Here is a 7,597-nt window from a genome sequence, read left to right as displayed (position 1 = left end):
GCATCGGCTGGGTCTCTCTTTCTCCTTTATGGCTTCCTTGGGAGCCAAGAAAAGAGAAGGCCTGTATTTGGAACAGTTAGTCTGATTTTCAATTCTAATAAAAGCCCTGGTGGGCATTTCACCTAATACCAGGGCTGGAAGAAGTGGATTTGTTGATTTTTGCCTTGGTGCTTTTTTTTTTTTACATGTGCATACCACCCAAACTTTATTTTATTCTCTTGACAAATCCAACATAATATAGATAACAAAGGTGCTAATTTCAGGGACAAGTTTGAAACAAGGAGAATGCAAATATATTACTTCATGTCAGGCAATAGTAACTGCATTATAACTAAAAGTGCATTAAATTACTTCCCTAGGGGTTTCCTAGGGGACCAAAGCTAGATAGAAATGGCCTGTTTTACATGAGTTCACGGACACCTCCAGGCAGTCACTATTTCAAGCGACAGTTGTGCACCCTAGGGTTTAGTTCTCAGAGCTGTAGTTGCCTTTGCTTCTCCTCCCAGGCAGAGGGAAGCTCGCTTTGTTCTGGGGCTGGGAGAGTTTGCGGGCTAGCAGGGTTAAGGGCTCGATCAGGGTCTTGAGGTCTGTGACCGTCACCTCCCACAGAGGCACCTTCTCGCTCCTGGCCCACTGCTGTGCCACTTCGGCGTCCGCTTGTCTCTGCTCAGAAAGGTCAGTTTTGTTTCCTAACACAACAATTGCCACGTCTTTTTTGTCTTTGAACCGATCAATTTCTTTCTTCAGAAGCTCCACTCTCTGAAAGGATTCAAAGTTATTCACACTGTACACAAAAACGAAGCCACCGGCAAATGAAAAATAATGCTTTGGAAGCTCCACACCTTCCTGTAGGCCCCTGGTGTCGTAAAGATGTACCTGTTCCTTGACTCCCCGATCTGTTTCCACTGAAGCCATATACACATCTTCCATTGTTTCACAGTCCTCCATTCTAATAGGATGATTCCCATAAATGAGCTACTCCAAAATCATCATTTTCCCCACAGATAACAAGCCACAAACCACAACCTTACAGACCTTTCCCATCTTCTCTTAGGATGTTGGAAAGCCAACAACTAATAGTCACGGTGAGAAGCAGAGGATCTGAGGGGCTGACACCCCCAACCCCCAAAGGGAGAGATCATCATCGTAGGTGGTGCTTCAATGCTATAGGACACAAGGGGTCTGTGTCGAAAACCTGGGTCCATGATGCCATGAAGTCAGGGTTTCACTCCTAAGTCCTGTCTTCGAGGAGGGACTTCAGCTCCCTCCCACTCAAGCCACAAAGGTAGGACCACCTGAAATCTATTTAGCCGCTGCAAAGGCCATACTGAACTGAGATTTGTCTGTGGCTAGATCAGCGGCCACCGGCTACTGCACATCAAGAAGCCTCTTGCTCACAATGCTTTCAGGAGACTCCAAACCAATCCATCTCAGGGTTTCTGATGCTGGAGATCATGTTCTTCCTCTCCAGATTCTTCCAGCACAAGACCCTCTAAAAGGCCAGAAAGCCAACAGGCAGCGGCTGGTTTGGGAGACCTCCCCTGTCCCCTGCGCCTATAAAATTCAGAGGGGAGTGTGTCTCTGTAGTGGTACCACATTGATGGAGAGAGAGCACCACAACGGCAGTTTAGTTTCTCTTGGATCTGGAAGCAGCCTGGTGTGGGGAAAGATTGAGGGCAATCGGTCCAATTCCTGGCTGTGTGACCTAAGACAAGTTACTTGACTTCTCTGAGTCAGGTCGCTCAGCCATAACATGGGAATGACCATGCTGCTGTGTCGTAGGGGTAAACGAGACAACACTGAAAGCACTTGCACAGAGAGGTATTCAAAGGTCGCTTTTCTCTCTTGGGAAGTGAGCAGGAAACCTGGAAGTCAGGTTACTAAATGGCATGGTGAGGTGCTGTTTCACTTTCAGTCTCTTCACTTGGCATTAGGTACGGATGGGCTTACTCAAGGGTTAATTTTGAAGGGTCAAGCAAACAAACAAATAATTACCATTAAATCCTGATCAGTATCAGTTCTCCAAAATAGAAGCTGATTGCATTGATCTATTACACTCTGTTGGCTAGGTGTCCACTCTGGGCCTGGCCCCAGGCATGGGAATGGAGCATTCTTGACTCCAGGGGGAAACGGAACTTGCCTGAAGCTATCCCTGAAGGCTACGTTGGAAAAATTTGGATTGGAGGCAAATCCTAAAACAATGAGTAGGAAGCTATCAGGTGAAGAGGGCACAGGGACACGGGGAGGGGGAAGGGTAAACTGGGACGAAGTGAGAGAGTGGCATGGACATATATACACTCCCAAATGCAAAATAGATAGCTAGTGGGAAGCAGCCGCATGGCACAGGGAGATCCGCTCGGTGCTTTGTGACCACCTAGAGGGGTGGGATAGGGAGGGTGGGAGGGAGGGAGGCGCAAGAGGGAGGAGATATGGGGATATAGGTATAAGTATAGCTGATTCACTTTGTTATACAGCAGAAACTAACACAACATTGTAAAGCAATTGTACTCCAACAAAGATGTTAAAAAAAAAAAAGAGGGCAGGTGAAGGGCACCCCTGGCTGGGAGAGGCGGGTGCAGCGTCAGGGTAGGACTGTGAGGGCTTTGTGTGTCATGGGGGCAGGCGTGAGGGGTGAGGGGAGAGTGAGACAATTCAGGGATGCTGCTGGCACAGTGCTGCCCCAGGACGGGCTCTCCTGAACGCTTGTCCTCTCTCCCTCCCTTCCTTCCTCCTCTCCCTCCTTCTTGCCTTATTTTCTTCCTTCTTCCTCTAAGTGGAGACTTAATCTAGAAACAGCTGAGAGCCATTGAAGGCTTTTGAGCAGAGAACTGACGATGCTGTTTGCCTTCAGGAAAGATTACCCCAGAGGATGCTATAGAGAATCGGACAAGAGGCTGGAGACTGGAAGCCAGGCTGATGTCCAGGTGGGACAGGATAAGAGCCTGGCTTGGGAGAATGGCGGTGAGGATGGAGAGAACCCAGGTAGGGACATCCTCTGAGATGGGATCACCCGGATGTGGGGCTCCAGGAGGAGGAGGATGACAGGTTAGCTAGCTCTTATCCTGCTGGAGCAGCAGGGGGTTTGATGGTGTTACTCCTCGAGACAGAGGTAGAGGGAGAGGAAGTGTCGTCCTGGTGGAACAGCCTTTGCAAGCCCCCCAGTTCCCCCTGCCCTGTGTCCTCAGCTGTTCTTCACTAATGGCTAGTCATCCATGCACTCAGGTACTCATTCGCCACCCGTCACCCATCCTTCCTCAAAGCTCTCATTGCACATGGGTGAGGGTGCCCTGTGAGTGGCACTTGCATTGTCTGGGGAAAGTTCTTAGTAAAGCACTCCTGCTAAGCACTGTTCCGAGAGACATTCCAGGCTGCTTCTGCACTAAGCATTAAGTCAGAGACTTCATGAGCTTACATGAACACTCTAGAACAGGGGCAGCAAATTATGACCCATGAGCCTAATCTGGCCCCCTGCCTGTCTTTGTAAATAAAGTTTTATTTATTTATTGTAACACAGGCACACACATCTGTGTACACGTCTCAGGCTGCTCTCACGCTCCAGTGGTAGAGTTGAATGGTAGCAACAGATTGTATGGCTAGCAAAGCTGAAAACCATCTGGCCCTTTAGAAAAAACATTCGTCAGCCCTGCTGTAGTGCATCCTCTCCTCTCTCTGGTGCCATGAACGGATGTTTGATACTGATTTGGGGACCACAGTGCTCCTTCGTCTAAAAGCCCTCCATGCCTTTGAATAAAGGTCGGGATTCTTAGTTCGTCATCCAACGCGTTCTTTGGAGAGAAGGAGACATTCTCTGTGTCCTTGGGTGAAACACTGATGTGAAACATTGACAGACGTCAAGAGACTTAGAGGGGCTTCCTTGGTGGTGCAGTGGTTAAGAATCTGCCGCCAATGCAGGGGACGCGGGTTTGAGCCCTGGTCCAGGAAGATCCCACATGCCGCAGAGTAACTAAGCCCGCGAGCCATAACTACTGAGCCCACGCACCACAGCTACTGAAGCCTGCGAGCCTAGAACCCTCAACAAGAGAAACCACCGCAATGAGAAGCCTGCGCATCACAGCAAAGAGTAGACCCCCACTTGCCGCAACTAGAGAAAGCCCGTGTGCAGCCACGAAGACCCAACACAGCAAAAATAAATAAATAAATATTTTTTTTAAAAACAGAGAGACATAGAACTGTGCGTTGGGTTTATTTCGACACAGTAGCTCCTTTATTGAAATCTATTCTAAGGGAAGAATCCAAATGACAGAGGAACTATTTGCTGCTTGACGTGGCTGCCCCTGCTCATCTGGCCTCATTCTTTGAAATGCATCAGCCCTCGCACACACTCCACAAATAAATAGGGACAGACAAGGGGTAACAAAGGTTTAGGAAGAAGAATTAAAGCAGGGAAAGTGGCCACGGGATGCCAAAGGCTGTTCTTCAGAGAATGTGGGTGGAAAACCTTGTCTCAGGATCCGATTCTACACTCGTAAAACGCACCTCACTGGCCTCCCCCTCATCCCCCACTAGATCCTGCCTTTATTTAAAATGTTGATATTTTGTTCATCGTGGAGTTTTTTTGTTCATTTTGACTTTTTGGAAATACTGTGTTAAATATTATTTATCTCGATGACTGAATTTTTCAATACCTCCTTCGATTTTGCTCCCAAGGTGAATGTCTCACTTACTGCCCCAAGTCCCAGCTCCAGGAGAAGGAATAACTAGGGTAGTAGGGAAACAAAAAACTCAGTGTCTTGCAAGCCAAGTGAAGAAGGTTTATCAAGAAGATGCTGACCGACAGGATGAACGTCAAAAATGTCATGCTTAAGTGAAAGAAAGCAGACACAAAGGTCATGTACTGTATAATCCTGTTTATTAAAAAAGTCCAGGAAAGGCATATCTGTAATCTACAGAGACAGAACTTAGATTAGAAGTTGCCAAAGCTGGGGAGGCACGTGGAGGGGTAGTGTCTGTAAGGGGGCATGAGTTTCTTTTCAGGCATGATGGTAATATTCCAAAATTAGATTGTGGTTGCCTAACTCTATAACTATTTAATTATACACTTCTAAAGGTGCCTTTTGTGGTATATAAATTACACTGTAACAAAGCTGTTTTTTAAAAAAGAAAAAAAGGCCAAACAACATGAAAATTGAGAATTAAGCATTGAATGAATAAATGAATGAGTGAATGACTCAACAAATGGGCACTGTCCCTAAACAAGAGAATGCCATGACACGGGAGCAGAAAGAACTGAGTCGAGAGGCTCAGACTGCTCCTTAGTAAGTCAGAGGAGGGAGTGATGTGTCATGCAGCCTCGTATACACCTCCAAGAATGCAAATTTGTATAAATTTTCTGGAACCCAAAATATCAATGTGCATCAAGAAACCTAAAAATGTGCGTTGCATTTTGTGCGTGTGCATTGCATTTTGATGCAGTAATCCCATTTCATGAAATCGATTTCAAGGAAAGAATCGCAATGTTGTAGGACCTATTTGCCCACATATGTCTGTTCCGGAGCTGTTTGTAATATTGAAAAAAGGAAATCAACCCTGACCAACTGGTTAAAGGACATATGAGCACCTAAAAGACAGACTAATTATACAGTCAGTACAATAATGTTAATGATGATGGGAATATTCTGGAACATAAATTGGAAAAAGCAGGATGACAAAGTGTAAATAGAGTATGGAAACAACCATATGGGATTACCTGTACACAATGGTAACATAGTAACAGTGATGACCTTGTTTATGGATTTCTTTTCACTCTCTGTCAACAGTGGGAGAGGGCATTTTCATACGGTATCTCTTTTAATCTTGACACAAAGCTCGTGGGTTAGGTATCATTTTTCAATTTTACAGATGCAGAAATGAACACCGAGGTTTAAGGAAACTCGTGCAGGGTCATGCAATTGGCAAGAGGTAGAACCCACACTTTGCTAGCTCTCACCTCTGTGCTCGTAACTGTTATGCTATGTGTATTTTTCTTCTTTGTTACAAAAAGTGTGAAAATGGAAACATGTGGACAAACTGTGAACTCTGGTCTAATAGCAACAGCTACCCTTTATCGTTGGTGTTGTCCCAATAGATTGTCCGAGGCAGTCACAGAGAGAGCTTTCCCGAGGATCCAAGAATCCCTCCCAGCCCGTGAGGTGGGGTTTTCTGTTGTTATTCCCATTTCACAGACGCAGACACTGAAGTTTGGAAGAAACAATCGTGGCTCAGGGTCAAGCAGCCGGGACTGAGGGGAGGGGCCTAGGACCCCTGCGGGCTGATCCCAGGCGAACTTCTTGCTGGCGCTGAGAGAAGGCCGAGGGTCAAGGACCAAGGGTACCATGGGCAACCAGGCAGCACTGGGGGAGCCGGGCATCAGGTGCGGGAAGGAGGACTTAGGTTGGCCTCATGCTGAGTCACTGGGGAGAGCTGATGCATGGGACCGAGGGCAAACACCAGGGATCTTGGCGGCACAGCAGACAAGCCCAGCCCAGGTTCTGAGGATGCTCTTCTGCAAGTCACCTCTCGGAGGGGCCAGGCCTAGGACCTCAGAAATCTGCAGGCCAGCAGTGTTCTTCAGGGAGTGGGGCCCAGATCATCAAAAGCAAACGGTAAAAAGTGAGGCCAGCATGTTAAAAGAAGGCAATAGGGCCCGTGCTGGACCAGGGTTCAGGAATTCAGGGATGGATTGATGGGCTTTAGTGCTGAGATTGACGGTGGAGTCAGTCCAAAGCCAAGTGATCCCAGGTCCCTATGGGTCAGAGGTCAGCAGCCACACTGGCGCTTTCCTACGTGTCCTGACCCCATGCCCAGGTACAGAGGAAACCCCTCACCTGAGAGCCAGTGGCCTCTGACACGCCTCAGGAGCTAGCGCGTGGCGGAGGGAGCTGGCTCAGGGGCACTCTGCCCCTGTCTTCCTGTGTGACCTCGGGCTGACAGCCTCCCCTCTGAGCCTCGATTTCCCCGCCCGTTATGAAGCGTTTCTAAGCAGCAGATGCTATCGTAAGCACCGCGCACGTATTGGCTCGATCCGCACAACACTCCTGTGAGGCTGGTCTCATGGTCTTCACCCCTATTTACAGATCAGGGGACAGAAGCCCCAGGAGGTGAAGGGACTTGTCTGGAATCACAGGCAGCAGGGAGAGGAGGTGAGATTTGAGTGCAACCCATCGGGTCCCAGGTTCTGGGCTCCGGCTGCCCCTGGGCCGAGGCTACGGGCTTGTGAACATGAAGCCGCATAAGACACCAGGTGACTGGCTCTGACTGTGGTCTCACTGCCACCACCAAAGGCAAACGCTGGGTGGTTTCTCCAGGTCTGGGATGCACCCGGGAGATCCTGCCCCTCCAGAGGTGTCAGAATGTCCCAGCTGACAGGAGAGAATTGAACCAGCCCCTCCTGTGTGCATTTCACTTAAAGTTGTTAATGAATTAAATGGCTTAAACTTGAAAAAAAAAAAAAAAAACATACACCGAATATATATTTCAATGGACTCCCTGCTGTCTCTATCTTGTGTGAGTCCATGATTCTCCCAGTTTGTCATCCTTCTTCCGTTTGTGTCCAGTGGGGACCGGGAGAAAGACTCTGGGGAAAGCTACACGGTGCCTA

At 48.0% G+C, this 7,597-nt stretch overlaps 1 pseudogene across 1 annotated transcript; it reads right to left on the bottom strand.

Moving 5' to 3' along the window:
- Window positions 1-465: 465 nt before the first annotated feature.
- LOC307185791 (NF-kappa-B inhibitor-interacting Ras-like protein 1) lies at window positions 466-1,044 on the bottom strand (annotated as a pseudogene). The gene has a single exon. The product of its transcript is annotated as an NF-kappa-B inhibitor-interacting Ras-like protein 1 (transcript).
- Between the last annotated feature and the right edge of the window lie 6,553 nt (window positions 1,045-7,597).

Source organism: Stenella coeruleoalba (genome assembly GCF_951394435.1).
Source record: "Stenella coeruleoalba genome assembly, chromosome: 4".
Taxonomy (NCBI): domain Eukaryota; kingdom Metazoa; phylum Chordata; class Mammalia; order Artiodactyla; family Delphinidae; genus Stenella; species Stenella coeruleoalba.
Note: the sequence above shows the minus strand (reverse complement) of the source record. Positions and strands in the feature narration are given on the sequence as shown.